The sequence below is a fragment of the Pogoniulus pusillus genome, chromosome 14, assembly GCF_015220805.1.
Source record: "Pogoniulus pusillus isolate bPogPus1 chromosome 14, bPogPus1.pri, whole genome shotgun sequence".
Lineage (NCBI taxonomy): Eukaryota > Metazoa > Chordata > Aves > Piciformes > Lybiidae > Pogoniulus > Pogoniulus pusillus.
Window position 1 is genome coordinate 22,443,121 of NC_087277.1, and position 21,307 is coordinate 22,464,427.

At 38.1% G+C, this 21,307-nt stretch overlaps 1 long non-coding RNA gene across 1 annotated transcript in view; it reads left to right on the plus strand.

The window, feature by feature from the left end:
* Window positions 1-4,106: 4,106 nt before the first annotated feature.
* LOC135181405 (uncharacterized) overlaps window positions 4,107-21,307 on the plus strand; it is a 63,317-nt gene continuing 46,116 nt past the window's right edge. Inside the window, exon 1 of the long non-coding RNA XR_010304846.1 lies at window positions 4,107-4,207. This is a non-coding gene — a long non-coding RNA (uncharacterized LOC135181405). The remainder of the gene's footprint in view (window positions 4,208-21,307) is intronic.

Sequence of the window (21,307 nt, forward strand, 5' to 3'; positions counted from 1 at the left end):
ATCCACTGAAATGGTAGACTGAAGTAGAACATAGCCTAGTCAAGGAACTGAAGTATTTTTTGGTGTCTCTTAACATATATATGTTTCTTAACATATTTGTTAGCTAGACATTTTCTGCTGCTCATGTCTCATGATAAATATGTGCATGAAGAAAATCCTTCTAGTAATTACAATGAGCATTAGATCTTGCCTATAGGTGAAAGAGCCTTGAAAGGTTTGACTTTCATTAGCTTTTAAAGTAAATATGCAGAACTTACTTCAAAACTATAGTTTGTCCAAGTCCCAGTGAAAATTCCATGGTTATGTACAGTAACTCATAATTTTCCTCTTGAAAAATAAAGATTACAAAATTAGGAATCTTGCTTTTGGTAATGCAGGTTTAGGGCCTTTTTTAGACCTCCTGATTATGATTCAATTTAAATTCAAAACTGCTAAATCTATCAGTGACTTTTATACTGAATTGTTAGATCTGCTTCGTTTCACATTTAGGTGCCCCAAAGCTGACAATTAGAAGTGGCTATGCTTCTGAATCAACACAAGTCCTTTTTCTCCTTGCACTCACTATCATGTACAACATGTCAGCAGGCTTTGCTTGAAGGGGAAGTCTCATTGCACTCAAGGTGATACAGAGATAGGGAGTTAAGCAGGGCTTGGGAACATTGCAGTGAGGTGTCTGGAGGCTGTTGCATGGTTGGAGGGTTAACACCAGCAACAGAATCTACAACAGCTGTCTGCCATCTTCCTCTCAACACTTAGACTCAGTTTTCATGACTTTGGGCATGCCTGGTGTATTGTGTTGTCTGAAGACATGAGGCCTGGCTTTTCCACTGATCCCTTGTGCTGAAATGTGACTGCAGAGAAAGCTGTGAGTTGGCAGACACAGAAACAAAACTGTGACTGTTAGACTTTCTCTTGTATCCTGGGAGCTGAGAGACTAATGACAGCTTGATGTTCACCAGGTGTTTCCTTCCTGTCTACACCACCTTGCTCCTGGCACAGCAAGGCAGTGCAGGACATACAAGAAGGCAGGAGATGCCTGAGTGTTCGCTGGGCAAGCAGTCACTCACTGCCTCCTCTAGCAAGGCCACTAGCTAGCTGACTTCCTGCATGGCTGTCCAGGAGCCTGCAATGGGCAAGAAGTGGCCATGAGCCACCTGGCAGGCCAGTCTGAGCCAGATCAGTAGTACTACTGCACTGTGGAGGTCATTAGAAGTTTCTCAGGCTGATTATGACCACGCCTGTAACTGAGTGCAGGGGAAATGACAGCCTTTAGACATCTAAAACAATCACATGCTCAGATATGCACACTATAATTAGCTGAGAGTTTAACTGGTGCCTAGAGTATTGAAGTCTGCTCCTTGCAAACTAGTCTTACAGTTCTAAATCAGTCAGTTCTGAGCATTGCAAAGTTAAAGAAGAGTGAGGAAAATCAGGCCTCTTAGACCACAGAAATAAACCAGTTCACTCTTACACAATTTGATTTTGTCTCTCAAGTCTGCATGCCACCAGCACACAGAACTTCCTAATGCAAGAGGCTGTCAGAAGTTTGTTGATGATGTTTCAAAAACTGGGGAGGGTTTTTTCCATACTTGACTACCAGTAGTATCTCTGTACTGACACATGAAGATTACCACATTTTAACTTAAAACCTGCTTTTTTTTGTTGTTGTCATCATTGCTTTTTTAGTGCACTTCACTTAATAGGCTGTTAAGATTTTATTTTCAAGGAAAAGGAATGAGGAGAGATAATATTGCAAGGGACTAGTTAGTGTGTAAACTAAGAGCAATGTTTGGTTTTCACCCACATACCTCAAAGTATGTGTTACATAAACAAGCAGCTGAATTCAGGCCTCCTCCAGCTGCAATCACAGCATATCAGCATGTAGCACATAGCCAGCTGGTGAGAGTCCAAGGTTATGATGCTGGTGAGCTTCCAAACCTTCAGACAGCAGAGCCAGTGCAGAAATGGCTTTGCAATAGATCCTAAAATTAGTAAGGTGCAAGGTCGTATGAATACCACCTGGCAGGTGCAAATACCACCACTGGTGATCCTCTAGTGCTACACAAATACTCTTGGGCCATCAGTTGAAATATAATCACTCAGAAAAGTTGTTTCATGAAATCCCTGTAATTTTTGACCAATTTCAGGAAGTTGCAAAATCAGGCTAACGTCTTGTGTGGTTTTACCTGTTAAGGGATAATATGTCAGATGATGAGATCCAGGTTAATAGATTGTATCCAACAACGTCAAATCTCTGCTCAGTTCTCTTGGTTTTGGTGCAAGAAAATTTGCTGAGAGAGCTCTAAATATCAAGCAGGACATGATACATATAATTAGCTAATCCACTGGGGTTTTTTATATCAAAACATGTATGTTCTATCTATTGTTGTATCTGTTCAATATCTGTTCTAATTTCTTTAAATGAGTGGATAATACCATACTATTTCTTTAATGTTTTGTGGTGGGTAAGTTTTGGTTACAAATATATAGTCCTTAGTAATTATTAATTAGAATCATAGAATCAACCAGGTTGGAAGAGACCTCCAAAATCAGACAGTCCAACTTAGCACCCAGCCCTATCCAGTTAACTAGACCATGGCACTAAGTGCCTCATTCAGGCTTTTCTTGAACACCTCCAGGGACGGTGACTCCACCACCTCCCTGGGCAGCCCATTCCAATGCCAATCACTCTCTCTGTGAAGAACTTCCTCCTAACATCCAGCCTATACTTCCCCCAGCGCAACTTGAGACTGTGTCCCCTTGTTCTGTTGCTGGCTGTCTGGGAGAAGAGATCAACCCCCACCTGGCTAATGAGTTTCTGTAGAGCTGTGAATCGACTTATAACACATTGCTGTGTGAGAAAATACTCTTACCTGTTACATTTGCAGAGTGCAAAGGCTGGGATATTTTTTAAACACTTCTTTTGCAACCAAGATATTTGGGAGAAAAAAAAAAGTGAATTCGTGTTTGGCGGAATTAGCAACACAAAACTGCTCAGATCTAAGAGCAGAATTGAACCTTTGAGACTGAAAGGTTGAGAGACAGTGGAACGAAGTGTATGTAGTATTTAACCACAAGAGGTCATCATAACACTGCTGTTAACAGCCTTTCGCCAGGGTTTTTTTTTCACCTCTTCATGAAGAAGGAAATAATAAACTGGAAAAGAACCACGAAACGAGTTCTGGGCTTTTTAACTTCTTTTCAGCTATAAAAAATGATTATTTACTCAGACTTGACAAAACATTTCAATTTCACCAGTGTATTTGCTACATCCACAGATTTTTCTCTGAGCTTCCTTTTTTTCTTTCTCCTCCCCCCCCCTTCTTTATTTTAAACAATGCTGACAGATTTTATCCACGAGGTTAATAGTAAAGAACAAATGACAAAGAATCATCAGAAGAGTGAGTAAGTGGTGTTATAGCTATGGAATGTTGACTAAATCACATGAATTCAGAGTCACTGTTTTTTCATTACTGGCACTTAAAGAGCTTCCTCCCCCCCATTTTGGAATCTCATTTCGAAGTCTATTTGTAACAGCTTTAGTCAGGGAGATCTCTGTTTAAGTTGTGGGTTTGCTTGTCCATAAACAAAATTCACTCACTTCTTCACTGTGCAATTGCTTATACAGATAATTAGTGTTATGTTTGCCACATTCTACATTATCAGTAGATAGTGCTGCTTCAACACGTGGGTGAAAGAGGTTTGCTCATTTTTGTGTATACTCATGGCTTTTGTTTGAATGTGGGAGATTTTTGATCTAACATTAACTCCACACTTCCTATCCTGTCAGTGGAAATTGCATTTCCCTTACTTAAAAAAAAAACAGAAGTGGTTTTGAAAACATAACATGTTCTTTCAGCTCTTTCTTCCTTAAAAAAAAAAAACCCAAAAACTATTCAGATTAAAACTAATTTTCTAACTTAATAGTATCTGTCCTGGTGTTATTGGGCTAGGCCTGGGCTGCAGGCCATTAGCCAGCACACCTGACTCCAGTTGGCTTACAGGTGCATCCTATACCATAATCAAGCTGCTAGGCCTGGGCTGCAGGCCATTAGCCAGCACACCTGATTCCACTTGGCTTACAGGTGTATCCTATACCATAATCAAGCTAACTATGAAGTGAGAAGTTCCTCCCTTTGCTGCTTCTTTTTCTCCAGCTCTTGAGGACTGCCTTTTTGTTTGGTGTGTTTGCTGTACTTTTGTTGGGGTAAGTCTAAGTTTACATTGGTACCAGTTTGGCTGTTTCATTAGATGTGTTTTTGTTTCAACTTGTGGGTCTTCTTTTCCTCATCTCACTTTTCTGTTGTGGTGAAGTTTTTTGGTGATGAAGCAACTGCTGGAGTTTAGCCCCAGGTACTGACTAGATGTAGAGAATATCTAAACTGATCTAGAGACTTTTGGAATGTAGTGTTTCCAGTGAGTTTTTCATTACATAGCTTTCCACTGATTGAAAGGTAGTAACATCAAAGCTTCTTAGACTTTGTAATTTCTGGAATGTTCCATTATATGTTTCAAATGGGTATGGAATATTACTAAAAATCCTTCTAAAAATCATTTCTTGAAATCTTTCCTTTTCTGAAATAGTAGAGCAGTTCCAGTTGCAACAGTTAGAGTGAGATTCAGTCTTTCTGAGGTGTTGAGTGCCTGCAGTTCCTGTATGATGAATATCAACTACCATTAGCTACCCTATGGGCTCTAATACTCTAACTAGAAGTGTATTAGTATGGGTAGCAGAAGCGTAGCATGTCTGCAGCTCATGCAACTATATTTCTCCTAGTTTCTGAGCCTTGCTGCACAGCTTCTCAGCCACAGAGTCCAAATGCAGATGTATCTCTAACTGTTTAATAAAATATATTGAATAAAATATATATTGTTTTCATAAAATAGGTGAGAATTAAGAATGGTGATACATACACCTGTATGGACACAATTGGCTCCTGTGCTTTCTAGCTATTTTTAAAACATGATAAATACGGATTCTCATGATCATATTATTGACAGCTAAGCTCTTGTGTGGCAACAAAAATATTTGTGCCTATGTGATACATCCAGTGCTCATGCTGACAGTTAACACTGTCTTTACTGATAGTACTCATAGTTAATATGCACCCCCAATTTTCCTATGACTTGTTTAGCTTCTGATAGAATTTGAATAAAATTTGTCCTTCTGTTCCATGTGGAAAGGTGCTACTTTGGTATTGGGGCCACAAGCATTGCTTACTGATGTTGTAAAGTATCAAAGAGATTGGTTTCCCCCTCCCTTGCCTTCAAAAGACAATATAGCAACTTTGTAGGCCAGCAAGCCTTTTGGTTTTCTGATGTCTGTTGAAGGCATTACATGCCAGTGTAATAAGGATTTTATCAGGGACTTAAAGTGGTAAGTCTGTGGAGAGAAGCTGGGAGAAAATCAGTAGATATAAACATAGAGAAAAGCAGATTTGAGGGAATTAACAAAGCTGTGGAATGCTTTCAGAAGTGAAGCTGGAATTCTGCAAAACTTACACACTCACACGACTGGGCTACATGGTAATAGTTTGTACTCTGGGGCACTCACACGTTGACATGAATGCAGCAGCCTTCAAGCTCTGGCTTGCTCTAATGAGGATGCCAATAATTCAGATCCTGTGTCATTAAGGCCCTTAAGCCTTTCTCTGTTTCAATTTTTAGTCTCTTGAGACATTTTTATGCAGATAGGCATCCTTTTCTTCTTTGTGGATCAGTAATTTGTTAACGGTCACAGAATTAACAATCAACAGGTAGTAGCTTTAAATTCCTTCAGGCACCGTGAAGGTTTTTTCCTTGACGCATTCTGAAAGCAAAATAAAGGTGATAAAACCTCGAGATAAATCACTGATAACTCAATATGTATTGCAAGTGGTTCATTAATTCCCTGCAATTACACTACCCTGCTGTACTGTTTTTTTCATTGTATTAGTTTCTAAAACAGATGCAAGTTCAGACCTTTGGGTCTTTTGGCTGACAGACCAGTTGATTGTTCATGTTTTCTGACTGTCAACTTTAAAAAAGCCAGAAGATGTACATGACATAATGTAGCCATCTGTTAATGTGACATTAAGTTCAGTGTAGATTACAGAAGGATCTTTTTTTTTCTTGCTCTATAAACATAACAGTTAAGCACTCTGAAGCAATGACTGTGATGGTGAGTGTACCACTCTTACCCTGTCCATCATACCAGACATCTGCTAGCTGTGTTTGTGACAGAATTGTAGACTTCATAGAAAGGCAAAATGGAATTGCTAAAAATAACTTTTTAGAGTACTTGGAAATGGTAGTTCCTTGAAAGAATTGCAGAGTAGCACTTACTACACTGTGGTGGTTTAGGAGTTAAGGAATGAAACTGTTTACAGCTTAGCACAATTTACAAGCATATATGTACAGTTCTATAGAAGTTAAAAGTAATACAGAAGCACAATACCCCTCCCCCAACAGTCAGATTACCAGGAGGGCTCCTGACACAAACACCCTCCCCTCTCCCTCTTTCCCTCCCTTCAGAAAATAATGAGATCAACCCATGCATGTCTCGCGTGATAATTCTGTAGAGATCTGAGGTAAGACGTCAAAAAGATGACAAGGAGGTTAGAGGAAAAAAGGTTAGGTCTGATTAAAGAGTGAAGGCAGAGGCAATCACAGAGACCAGACCACCAGAAAGAAGGAACAGAATTGAAAGCTGACAAGTGTGTGAGAAGTGTCTTGTCTATATTTTGACCAGTTGCATTACTCAGCAGAAGAATGAGTGATATAGGGTACTGTTGTGCTTTTTTCTTTCTTCTCACAGCTAAGCATTTCATTTCTCTCAGTAAAATTTCTCGCAGTAAAACCAACACATACGTTCAGCTGAATGGGGTTTTTTGATGTAGTAAGAGGTACTATCAAAATTCAGTTTTAGACATGGAGTGTATTGGTAATTACTTTTAGTGAAGTAATATCCCTTGGTGCTTCTGAACTCCTTCAATTTTAAGTATTGCTATTAAGGATTTTACCAAACACAGAACATTATGACTTAGTTTTTCCATTTGACAGCTGCCACCAGCACCTGTCCAAATTGGTGTTGGAAAGAAAGATCTCTTTCTGGAGGGGATGATTTTAGAGTATTTCAGCTCTCACTTCCCCACTTCTTAAGGATGTCATGAGTGGGCACTGCTGAAAACAAAAAGCACAGCTCAAGAAAAATAATGAAGAGGCCACTGCAAGGTCTGGCTGGTGACTGGAAATTGTGAGGATAACTCGAATAGGGTTTGAAAAGAAAGATAGGACACCAAAGGATGGGAAGATCACAGAATCATAGAATGTCAAAGGCTGGAAGGGACCTCAAAAGATCTTCTGGTCCAGCCCCTCTGCCAGAGCAGCATCACACTGGAATGCATCCAGACAGTTCTTGAATATGTCCAGAGAGGGAGATTCCACAACCTCCCTGGGCAGCCTGTTCCAGTGCTCAATCACCCTCACAGTGAAAAATTCCTCCTCGGGTTCACATGGAACCTCCTGTGCCTCGACTTCTACTCATTGTCCCTTGTCCTGTCACTGGGCATCATCGAGAAGAGGCACTTACCCCTTACATACTTATGAAATAAAACTTCTCAGGAATAACTGAAAGAATAAGGCAGGAAGCTAAATAAACAGGATGCTTTAGAGAAGACTTTATTGCAGAAGGAAGCAATAAAGGGTAGAATGGACCCTGAGTTTTTTTTTTTTGTTTGTTTTTCTTAGGGATGGAGAATTTTTCCTACATCTTTTTTCTTGTGATCTTCATTAGAGTTCAGTTTCCTATTTATGACTTCTCTCAAAAGGATACGAATAGACTTGTTTGTGATTTTGCAGTACATGATGACAGGTTTATTTGTACAGAGGGATGAATAGAATTTGACTGGATGTGATGGTTTGGGTGTTGCTCACCCCCACACACACTTTGGAAAATCACCCAGAGTAGACTCAGTGGCTCTGGAAATTGAACAAAGCTTATATTTACAGCTTAGAATGATATACAAAGAGATATTTACAATATATACATAAATATACAAGTTAAAAGGTGATACAGAAACACAAAACCCCTCCCAGAAACCTGAGTCCCCAGGAGGGGCTCTCAACCACCCTTCCACCTTCTTCCCACTTCTCTACCTTACCCAAGACTTTGCCTTACGTTCCAGGCAGTTTGGAGGGTCGGTCAGGGGAGTTAGGAAGCAGATGGATTAGTCACACAGATGGCAGGTTAGGTTAGAGAGAAGTTCAGCCCAAGGCCCAGACAGAGAGTGACTCTTATCTATGTTTGTATTCTTGTTCTTATACCTCTCAGCAAGCCCATGAGTGAAGTAGACATCACCATTGCTTCATTTTCACAGCCTGTAATCTAATTCTTCTCACCAAAACATTCTAGCTAAGCCCAAACTAGCACAGTGGAAGAGGAATAATTCTTTTCCACATTGATTTGGTACGTTGTTCAGCTTCAGACTTGAAGCTGAAGCCTGCTGTGTTAGAAATGTTTCACTAGATGGAGCAATAGCATCCCTCACAAAACGTTAGCCTGCGCTGAACAGCTGTGCCTGGAGCTTTAAACCAGGGTGTACTGAGCTAAATCAGTATACAATGTAAATGAGGGATCTGAACTTGGAAGTGTCTCTTTTTTCAGTTTTAACGGTTTCCTGTGTCTTGGTAACTCTTAATTGTTAAAATGCCATTGATTTAGTTTTTTTAAACCTTAGTCATATAACGTTCACAACTTTAAAGTACCAGAAAACAGTCCATGTAATTTAGTACTTGCACCTTTTTGCAATGCATCCAATAAACAAAACAAATTCTGGCAAATTTGTTATATAAATATTTGTCTTTTTATATAAACACTTTTTTTTTTCCCACGATGGTTTGTTAAAACATCTTTTTAAGGCAGGTTATTTAAATGATAGTGATACTTAGAAACCTTTCAAACTGTCTAAATTTCTTAACTTATCCTTTTTTTTAATTCAAGAAATATTGGTGGGAAGTTATTGAATTTTCCCATATATGGCATTTATACCAAAGAGAGTCTTCTCTCAATAGCTGCATGAGGAAGTTCTTCACAGAGAGAGTCATTTGCCATTGGAATGGGCTGCCCAGGGAGGTGGCAGAATCACCATCCCTGGAGGTGTTCAAGAAAAGACTGTATTGAGGCACTTAGTACCATGGTCTAGTTGACTGGATAGGGTTGGGTACTAGGTTGGACTGGCTGATCTTGGAGGTCTTTTCCAACCTGGTTGGTTCTATGAATAATGATACTTTTGCATTAAAAAAATGATTACTCTTTGTAGAAGAAAGAAGGCGATATTATACTGCAAGGAACTATCAAGGTGATGGATTTTAGTGGTGAATGGTATTTGGTTTACATTTGAATTAATGTATTACAGTTTGCAGATTTATTTCATTTTCTGTTATTGCAATTCTTTAGCTTCAGGCTAATAGCAAAATGTGTGTTATTCTAGTCATTTATGGAGAGATTTATTTTTTCAATCCTGTATTTGGTGTCTTTGTTTGTTTGAAAGAATAATTGGTTATGGTAATGGCCAGAATTGACTTAGAAAATTAAATCAATGTTGATACACACAGAGGAAAGAATTTAGTCAAACGTATTAGTTTACATAATTGCCTCCACAAGTAACAATGAAAATGGTGTTTGATTAATTATATAAGGATTAGAAAATCTAAGATTAGGTATGATAGATGTCTTAGGACTGCTGATGGACAGGCTGATAAATTCAAAATGTAGAAGGAAAGCAGAGAAATCACTTCCTATTGCATTATAAATGGCTCACTAGCTGTGTAAGCTCTTCTCTCTGACATGCTGGAATCTCAGTCATAAATTAATCTGTCTCCAGTAAAACAGCAGAGTTCATTTTAAACAATTACAGTGTATTTTTTGGATGTAGAGTTCTCTGAGCCCTTTTATTCAGCTAAGCAAAACTGTATGTCAGCGCTCTGCAGTACCATGGGTGACTGAGCTGTCAGAGCATGCTGTTGTTAGAACTTAAACAGTGGCAGAAATGCAAGTACTAATCAAAAGATAAGTTCTTAATATCATATGTTCCTACAAACACAAATGAACACAGAAATCATAGGAGCAGTTATTTTGGGACAGTAAAGTTCATTTTTATATATTCCAATAAAGACTCAAGTTTCAGCTTAAAAAAAAAAAAAGGTGAAATATCCAATAGTAGTACAAGTGCAGTAAATGTTCAGGTGCTGCCTACTTTACTGAAAAATAGATGCTAAACTCTGTGTAATTCTGTGTAATTCTGGGACCTGACCATTCATACAAGGCGGGTGGGAGAGACTACATTTTTTTGAGCCATTACATGGGCAATTAGGACCTAATTAAAAAGCACAAACTGAGATTTCTATGGCTCCAGTGCCAGGAATATTGAGTGAAACATCCAGCAGTTTTCTATGACCCTCTTAATCCCAGACCCAGTGAGTCAGAAAATGAGATATAATGAGTTATCAAACTTCCCGCAGCCTTATGGACAGGATGAATGTCAGCAGAAATGTATTGTCTGACTCCAAGTGGAGCAAGAAAGTATGAAACACAAAGCTACTTCTCTTTCTATAAATATGATTTTTTAACATTGAGTAAATTAACTGGTGTTATCACTGGCACAATAATACCTTGTAAAAGGTTTTAAAATCTTAAAGCAGTGAAAGGAGCTGGTCCACAATATGTATAGCCAGCACATTCCTGCCTACTTACATGAAAGCACATTCCCTAAACTTAAAGTTTATAACAATGTGGTTTTATGCAGAGTCATAGAAGACAAATAAGGAACTTCTTTAGAAATAATACTATGAAATGCCTGATTAATTTTCTAATCTCCATGTATTGAGCAATTTGTACCCACATTTCCTTGCCACAGATACTATGAACAAAAGCAAAATAGAGTGAAGGTTTAAGGTTTTGATGAGTAGTTCTATGAACAAATCGTTAGATATTGAAAGAACTCTAATTATAGAGGAAGTAATTGACCCGAAAAAAAGTCAGGTTGGCCTTCTCACAGTAAAAACTGCTTTAATTTATGCTTTTCCACTGCATCTTCTGCTACAGCAGTTTCAGGTAGATCTACTGATTTCCAGTGAGTCGCTTCTTTAAAAAAAAAGCATAACCAAAAGATGTTGCTGAAGAGCAGCTGGCTAATTCAAAACTAAATTTATAGAAAATGTCAAAGCATCATTTGCTGAATTCTGTGTTGGATACATTTATTTTGCTGGCAGATTTGATTTAAGGAATTTGATTTCACAGAGCCATTGAAAGTGATGTTTACATGGTGATATTTCTCAATTACTTGATTAGTCATTAATATTTTGAAGACACTATGCAAGGAATTACTCTGATGAATTTTCAAATAATTGTAGTTTTTTGCTTTGCTTATTTTCTTAGTTTAGTGGGTTTTGTAATGTTCATGTCTTAGTTCCTTCTCCTTCCCTTTTCCTTCAAAGCGAAGTATGTCCTGCTTCTGTATTTTCCTGCTCAGTTCATACGCTCTGGCAGGCTTCTCTTCATTGATTGTCTTCTAATTAATGATGCTATGCATTAATCCCTGCAATAATTCTGTAGCACTTTCTTTCCTTTCCTGCAAGGTTATATCATATCTGATCAAATTTAGTTGATTTTGTGTTTAAAGATACATAAATTGAAAGGGATTTATTCCACTTAGTCTTGCGTAGGTTCTGCTCATAGCTGCTGAAGATGTTAGTCCTGTTCAGTTTTAAGTGAGTCTCCATGGACATAATGCAGATTTGCCTCCCTGCCAGTTCCTTGGTAACTTAACTCATTGTTTGAAGTTCCTCATGTTAGCTGTAACTCAGAAGACAAGTTGACAGAACATCCTTGACTACCAAATTATTTCTTTGGTTTTGGACTAAATCCTGGGTAAGTTTTGTTGCAGGACTGATTCTTTGGCCATTTTCTGGCAAACTGTTAAAAAAAGTTTGGTTTCCCTCTTGCAAGCTTTTATGAGTGACAGTCATCAAGAAAAGTAGAATTGTGCAAGCACAGTATTGGATAGAATAAACCCACACCTTTACATAGAGTTGTAACACAACTATATCTTTTGAATTGGTTCCTATTTTCTTTGTAGTTAAACATTCTTAAAAGTTGTCTTACATGTAATCTTTAATCACTCTGATACCAGCACGTCTGTTCACTGGTAGCAATTGAATTATTTACACATTAGAAGAGTGAATTTGAACGTGGTGTGGAATATACATGTTATTGAACAACTGAGAATTGAGGTATTTGAATGTAAAGGTGAGGATTTAAAATAGCAAATTGAAAGGGGCTTGTAGGAATTTTGGGGAGGAGAAGCACTTTTTTCTAACCTTTTCTTTCAAAAAACGAATGATGGACTGTAAAACTATTTCAAATCAATTTCATGTGCCCTAATGAAGAGCAGAGAATCACCTTTGGCAAAGATGAACTGGATAATGTGTACATATAACTCAAATCTTTGGCCACTGATTTTTCCATTTCACAAACCTGGTTTATCTGCAGGTATTAAGAGCTATAAATGTTAAATATCCTTGCAAATTTTACCTATTGAGGATGGTTCCTAGGCTAAAATCTTGTTGTGCAGCTGATGTCTAAATGGCATTGAGACTGCTGCCCTGATTTCCACTTGTCTATGGAAAATGTGCTTCAGTGTGTCTGGGGTGGAGTGGCATCAAATTAGTATCCTTTTCTGTTTCTTTATTTGGGTTTTTTGGTATGTTTCATTGCTATCTGCCTTACCAATCAAATCAAAATGAAGTGCTGAGTAAAATAAGGACTCAATATTCAATTCACAACATTTCACTTAAATTACTACTAGTAGTATTACTGGAAGTGCCAGTAAAGATAAACATCCAAAAATGAGAAGAAATAGGAATTGTCATATGAATGCTGTCTTCGAGAATTAGCTGAATCATCCTTTAAAAATAGAGTTCCTGTTGTAACAGCAGGACAGGCAGTGTACAGAGGTCAAGCATGTTTTTCTTCTGTGTACAAACACACACACAAATACATAAAGATTCCTTCTGTTCCTTCTTTGGAAGTGCTTTATGAACTAACGCAGAGGAAAGACTGGTTCTCTGGAGATTTCACATTCATTCTACTAAGAGGTAGAAAACTACTGTGTTCATTTAGCAAAAGTACCAGCAAGTTTCTTTATTTTTTGAATTAAAAAACATTTTAAAAATAATTTAGCTTTTTATTGCAGTAAACTTTTCAAAGGGGATAAGCACAGCTTAGTTCTGTAGAACTGTATAGAATGAAGAAGCCTGTAAGTTCAGATGAACCTAACTTTGGGTGTTATCTGCAGATCAGCATATCTACTTGCCTTTTTTTTTAGCATCCTGCTTTTTCAAGACAACTTTTCCTTTGGGCAGAGTATGGATTGTTGATGGTGCATTCATAGATGGCACGTGAATTTATTTATAAGCTTCTTCTGGTGGAAAAATGGCCTTTATATGAAAGGATGCTTTCATATCTCAGACCTACACTGGTTTTGGGCTATACTCTGATGCTTACAAGGACAACTGAAAAATGGAGAGTTCTCTTCTAAGCCATTTTGGGAGTCTAGGAGATAAAGATACATGCATTGAAGATTGGGATGTTTTTTGGTAAATATATTCCACTGTAAAGATGAGAAGCATGTGGAAATATGAACAAACACTTTTTGATCCTGCATAAGTGGTGTGTTAGTTTTTAGCAAGTGATGTTTACTTCACTGTTTACAGTAAATTGTCACCAGTTAATGTCAATTTCAATGAGAATTTAAAACCTTTTTCTGTGCTTTCCAAATATCTATATTTTTCTGGGGCTGTGGGGTGTCCAGTCTCCATGATTTAGACAACCAGCACACAACTGAAGTTTGTTTGCTGTATGAGTGCCATTTTAGGCTACTTACAGCTTGAAATAAATCTCATTAGGACTGATAGTTTTTTATTTAGACTTAAAAGATAAAAAATTATATGTCTTGCTTTGCATTACAAGTTATGCCTTGTGGAGCAGAGGGCATTACAGATGTAGTTTTTGAAACACATCTGAAAAATATGGGAACTGAAGTGGTCTATGTTTCTGGCTCTGTCTTCTTCAAGCAGATGTGTCTGGGTGCTTTGCACCCATCAGCTGCTAAAATGGAAAAGGTTGTCTTTACACATCGTGTGATTATTGGATCGATTCAGTGGAAGCAATGTCTGAGAATATCCATACTCTTACATTCTTAAAAGGTTCCTTATAGGCCTCCCATAGACTTGTGAGAATTTGACATTCTCATGAATACAAAGGAATTGCATGTAAGATCAACAACAAAAGTCACCTAAACCCTCAGTTAGTTTTCTGTTTCATTTCTAAGATCAAATTTTGCTGTGTATGCAGATTGTCTCATTATCTCTGGAGACTGTAGAACCATAACATCTCAGATTATTTTATTTTAAAGCAAATGGAACACAAGTCAGAAGAGTATGCCAGTATGGGAAGGGGAATATTTGCTGTCCTGGAAATCTATAGAGAAAACAAAAATCAGACTTCTTAGAGGTGCATAACAAGAAAATACTACAACTTGCAACAAGAAACAAATTGACAGGATATAAGGAAGGGGAGAAAAAAAACCAACCAAATAACAATTTCCAAATATAAACAAAGCACTGGTAGTGAAATCTTGAATGCATCTGACCAGGCTAATTCAGTAGGAGCTGGAGAGCCAAGAAGTAAAGAGGAAGCTTTTTATGCAACTGCTGCTGGCCTTACATATGAGTTTTGGGGGCAGGAGACCAGCGGGTGACAATCTCTAGGGACAATCAGCAATTGGTTTTAGATAAGAGGAAGTCAAAGAGATTGGCCTGGGGCTGTGTGATTAGCAAAGCTGTTGGCAGCTTGTTTGCAATCTAATTTAGCAAGTAATAAATAAGACAATAGTCCCTAGTGGCTGGAGAGATGGAAATACCATGAAAGGATGCCTGGACTTAAGACAAAGCTTTAAGAGGAGTAGTTAACGCAATAGAACCAAGCTGTCAGCCAGAACCCCGTAAATGGAGTGGTCAGAGCACCTGTTCCCTTCGTTGATACTGCAGGCCATTGCTGACTGGCCCAGAGGAGCTGAAATCTGATTTGTGAGTGGGATATGAGTGCATGTGGCAGAACAGAAGTCTTTGAACAGAAATGATTGCTCAGCTGCTATATCCATCTTGTTAACAGAGCTAACTTTTGGCTTAGAGATGTATGGCTCTGGTTTTGTGGTTAGCCAACCCAGTTCTCCTCTAAGAGAATCTTTGGGGATTTTAAAAACTCTAGTGAAGCAACTCCATGTCAGGACTGGCTTTACTTCAGCCAAAGCTTCAAAATATGATGTTACTTAGAAGTCTACTCGAGCTGAAATTATATTGTTGTCATGACTAAAACTCAAAACTAAAACTTCAAGTTGATGTTTATTATTTCCTTAAAATTGATTGAAGTACTACCATAGATCTGTTCTGGAACTTCCAATACTTATGAGTGTTGCTGAATTTTGACATGATGGTCTGTGCATCCCCAACACAGTTTTTGGTGTTCTGTACAAATTAACCCTTCTGATTGTTTTTTAGACCAATTTGGTGTATCATCTTCCTCCGTGGAAGGAGCCCTAAAGTATTGGTGAAATGCAACAGTCTCTCAGTTACTCTTCCTGGTTTGTTTTTATTTCACCTGAACTTGCCACCGCACTTCACGCTTTGCTTCAGAATGCAAGAGTTTCTCTTTTGTTTATATAAAGTGGATTAAAGAACAATAAATATCTTGCAAAGAAAAATCTAGGAAAAGCAAAATAGGTGATTACTGTACTTTAGTTGTTGCTGCTGGTTGATTCTATAGGCATTTAGAGCCATGGTCTAGATGACTGGATAGGGCTGGGTGACAGGTTGGACTGGATGATCTTGGAGGTCTCTTTCAACCTGGTTGATTCTATGATCAGAATACAAAACAAGATTTAGTTGTTGCTAATCAGAATACAAAGCAAGATTAAAAACTAGGAAATAGCAATAATATGGATTATAACATTTTGTTAGTCCAGTCTCTCTGATATCAGGAAACTCTGCAGGAGGCACTCTCCAGAAGCTCACATGTATGACAGTGAAAAATTATGCTGAAGATAATTGTGCAGACCAAAGTATAATTCAACAATGACTCTGTGTTGGCTTAGTATCATAGTTTCTTTAGTCCCCACAGGCTGAGTAGCTTGGGATTTCTTGTTCAGTAACTATTTGCCACATTGCACCTCTTGAAGTGATATTAGAAGGTAAAAAACAGCCACTAATGTCTGATGCAAGAGTACTTCTAAATAGGCTATGAATCACTTACAAGATAATGTGTGGGACACTAGGTAATACCTTTAGAACTATGATGAGGGAAGGAGTTTAAAGTAAATTTCAAAGTTTTTTTTTTACTTAATAAGTCTTGATAAAAAATAAGGGTTTTTATGAAATGAAGTGTAAGGCTTGTGGGATGATAAAATATGACTTGTAACAGAAATTTGACTATTTCATCCCAAACACAATCTATTTGGTATAAATATGTATACATATCTACATACAACAATATGTAGATATTGGTTCCTTCAGCTTTAAAAGAAAGAGTCTTGTCTTGTAGAGGGAAATCCTGGCTTAGTGTTGCTTCTGGGTTTCTCAATTTCAAGTTGTTGTCCTTCCTATCACTTATTTTGTTTGTCGTGTTTGTTCATGTTCCCATGGGCTATGTAGGGAACTTGGCTATTTTGTGATAAATGTTAGCTTCCCACAGAATGCTCCCCTAAAAGTTAGATTAAGATACAATTGTATTTCATATTCCACCAGGTAACTTCACTTTCCAAAATCCCAGAGGTTGAATTGTTTTCGTTCACCAGTCAGCTAAGGGCATATGCATAACTATGGATACAAAATCCAACGGTGAAGTTACTGGTTAGAAAGCAGGAAACCAAGAATTACCTTAAATACTTTACTAAAGTCTATGCGTGTTGGTATTTAAGTTGTCACGTAGCTGTGTGACCTGAGTCCATGTTGGATGTTTCAACTGGAGTAATTTTTTTAATAGTGCCTATTCAGTCATCTGCTTTATGGCAAAATTACCAATTTCTAGTCCTAATTATGCTGAAGTACTGACAACACTGCTGACTGAGAGATAAAAGCATCTTGTTATTAGACTTATCCACTGTGAATGATTTGATTTTCTGCTCCTAAAATCATCTTAAATCACGTTTTTAATAAGAAAATTACTACAGACAGAGGGTTATTATTTGGACCAGCCTCTGTGAATGAAAATTTAGTGGCCAGACTCTCATTTGTCTGCCTAAAGATGCTGTTATGTTTTTGGTTCACTTCATTTTGGAAAGTTTAATGGTAACAGAGTGGGACAGCCTTTGCTGGAGCTTGTCCTGTGTAGGGAGGTCAGACTTCCATCTCCCTCATCTAGCATAACAGGGAAAAATGTTAAGTCCTGCTACATAATGGTAATTTTGGACTGCATCTCAGAGAGACTTCAGGGTCTTCACAAAGGTTTAATGGAATTGCTTTATGGCTGATTGCTGTTCAACTGCTTTTCAAGGTGCTCACTTGCCCTTCACTAATATTTTTCTGATCTTGGTTCCTGCCTGTTTCTTTTTAACTGTGCAAAGAAACCTTTAGAAATGGCTTAGTTTGTGGCTGCTTCTGCAGTGGCAAGTGCAGAGCTCAGCTTTGCAGAGAAGGACGTTTCTGAAAGTAGAGAAGGTGCTTTTAAAAACAGATGGATAGGTTGTGAAGAAGCAGTAGCAAATGTTTCTCTGCTGGTGAAAATCAGGGCTCTGCAGAGGGATAGGCTTAGGAAAATAGCTGCGCCTGGAGCTGTGCTAGCACCAATTCTGCAATGTGCATTGGACCTTATTAGGAAATGTGGCACTTTAGCCATTTTACACAGCAAAATGTATATGCAATGTTTTTGAGCTACTGTTACAGTTAGAAACAAACAGCTTGAGACTAATTCTCACCAGATTCATTGTGTGTGCTTGGTCTGTGTGTGATGTGATGCCATTTTCCTGCCAAAGAAGAAGAAAAGACACTGAGTGCTCTTCAAATGCTTGTCATAGAACACTTTCAAATGTGATTTATTGAAGTGCTAAAAGATGCAGAAATTATAGCCTACTTTTCATGTTTTATACAACAAGATAATTTGTAAGGCTTGGATGAAATTAAGATGTATGTTGTGGCAGCATGTATTTAGACAGAAGTAATGTTGAATCACAATAACTTCTGCTTCTCTAACACACTCATTTTATTAAGCATACACAACTGGTAAGATACATTAGAAAGGATTATAAAAGTTCAATTTCTGGGCCTTTTCAAATAGTAGACTTCTTCACAGATTTCTTAGGTTCTTGCAAAAGGACAGATTTCTGCTCAAGAGCAGCAGGAAACTAGCACTAGCAGTGCATAGGTTGCTGCTGATAACACAGGAAAAGTGACATCCTTGACAATTTGCCACTAGTCTGGCTCTATGTTAAGAGCTATGGGTGACACAAATACTTGTGGAGTTTTTTAGTGGTAGGTTTGGGTTGTTTGGTTTTATTTTTTCAAACTACTTCAGAATATTCTGCCCAAGAGAAAACAATCTAGCATAGCACCGTTAGTTTTATATTGTCTGGTGTTTAACATGTTAAAGGAACACCAACATCTAAAGAGTCCGTGGCTATAGGTTGTTTTCAGTGTTTGAGATGGAGTACATCTACTCAGTGTCGATGTTACATTTCTTGTATCATCCTCTTTGAGGCATTTTGACTCTTTCAGGCTTCTGTATTATTTTCTCTCAAACATTATAGAGATATCATTTTGTTTTAATGATGAAAAGCTAACAAACCAGAGCTTAAAACAGAAAACAAAAGCGGTCATTTCTCTCATGACGTCAGTTGAAGAATTTTCATCAAATTTCCTTCATTCATCTATATTGGCACTCCAAATCAGATCATAAGCGGGAATGTACGTGCTGTTTATCACATAGTGATGCAGATGCAGTATCTAGGTCTCTCAAACATGTGACTCCAGTGAACACTCTACGGGTCAGTTGTCATTTAATTTCTGTTTCACTAATAATCATAAAGAATGCTGTAGGCACTTTTAACAGGCAGTAACAAAACAGTGGCTTTTGAAATGCTGCTCTCAAGTCTGCATGAAAATATCAGATAATTGAGGTTTAGCTGTCTCAAATCTTGGCTTGGGTTTCCTGTGTTTTCCTAGTGACAATCCTCCGTGCTTCCAATAATATGGCAATTTCTATAGAGTGTATTTGTGCAGGCAGGCAGCTCCCTGATGACACATCTCTTTTGTCTCGGCCATACAAAGAGGGATATATTACTCTGCTGAATACAAAAGAGTAATTCTACCAAGTCAGCTTGGGGACTCATTAGTGGACATGACAGTTAGCAAAATTTAATTATCAGGGACTCTAGGTCATTGGTATTAATTTAGTTTTCCTCCATATAAGCCACTTTACATAATCTCTTGTAACTATAGAAGATATGATTTTCATTGTGGTGTGAAGGAAACAGTGAAGATAGATCTTTTGAGCAGCTATCAAAATAATTTCTTTGCATATGAATTCAAAAGGTTGGTTATGAGAGTTTGGTGGAGTTCTTTTTATGAGTACTATACATCCTTTTTTTAGGAATATGAGCATATAGACTGTTAATACATTTTCATTTCAGAATATTAATAACTAACATTAATAGTTGCCATAAATGTGTGGAAAGAAAGCAGGTAAGATAATTCTGATTTCCAGTTCAACTAGTGAATCACTAAACTCTAGGATTCCTGATACTCTGATTCCAGTTATTCTCTGGTACTTCAAAATCTGTGTCCAAACTAAATTGTATGAGGCATTATTTTCCTTTTCATCAAGTGAGATACAAACTCCTAAACAGAATCGTACAACACCAGGTTGGAAGGGACATCAGGGATCGTCTGGTCCAAAGTTCCTTGGCAAAAGCACAGTCTAGACAAGATGACCCAGCACCCTGTCCAGTTGCATGTTTAAAGCATCCAATGCTGGGGACTGCAGTAATCCATCCAGATGCTCATCATGTGAAATCAGCCTGTGTAGTGTCACACCTTCTTTTTTCCTATTGGAAGTCTGCACTTGAATGCTTTCCAAAACCTGCTAACATCTGCTGCAAACAAATTTTATCAGAGAATGATATGTCTTCCAGTTCTGACTTCTCGCTCTTGGCCTAAGAAGTGTATTGAGGGGATCTGATAAAGTGGTGTGATGGTTTGGGTGTTCCCTGCCCCCCCCCCCCCCCCCAAACTTTACAGAGCACCCAGACTAGAGTTAGCTGGCTCTGGAAATATGAATGAATAAATGAAGCTTATATTTACAGCTAGCACAATATACAAGCAGATATTTACAGTATATACAGTTATAGACAGAAATGTAAAAGGTAATACAGAAACACAACTCCCCTCCCAGAAACCTAAGTCCCCAGGAGGGGCTCTCAACCTCCCCTTCACCTTCCCCCTGCCCCTCTCAACTTTACCCCAGTCTCAAGGAAGAATGGAGGTTTGGCCAGGGGGTTAGGAAGCAAAGTGATTAGAAAAGAAACGGAGGGTGAGGCTAGAGAGTGAGATGCAGCTTAGAGCTTGCCAGTAGCAGAAGTGCTGAGTGTGTTATCTATGTTTTGCTTTTTGTTTTTATACATCTCAGCAAGCCTATGAGGGAAGTAGGCATCACCATTGTTTCCCTTTCACAGCCTGTAATCTATTTCTTCTCACCAAAACATTCTAGGTAGCTTCAAACTAGCACAAGTGGGAAAAGGTGGAAATGTAACTCAGGCTAGAGGAAATGCATGTAACTCTGTGCCAGGGGAGGTTCCATCTGAATATTAGGAACTATTTCTTCACTGAAAGGGTTATCAAACATTGGAATAGTCTGTCTAGGACAGTGGGGGTGTCACCATCCCTGGGAGTGTTTAAGTGGCATGTGGGTCTGGTGCTTAGGTTTAGTGTTGACCCTTCGGTGCTGGGTCAAAGGTTGGACTGGATGACCTTTGAGGTCTCTTCCAACCAAATGGATTCTGTCATTCTCTTGGCCATGTGTTTTTATGCTTGATTGTATTGAAAGATAATTTGTAAACAAGGCATTGAAGCTTTAGAATGTTGCACTAATATTTCCTTTAATTGCAATGCACTCAGTAGTGCAGCAAATTAAATGTAGTCTGGTGGAAGTTATGTTAAATACATATAAATTCATGATCATGCAAATAAAAACATGGAGACTGACTCCTTTTTCCCCAACAGA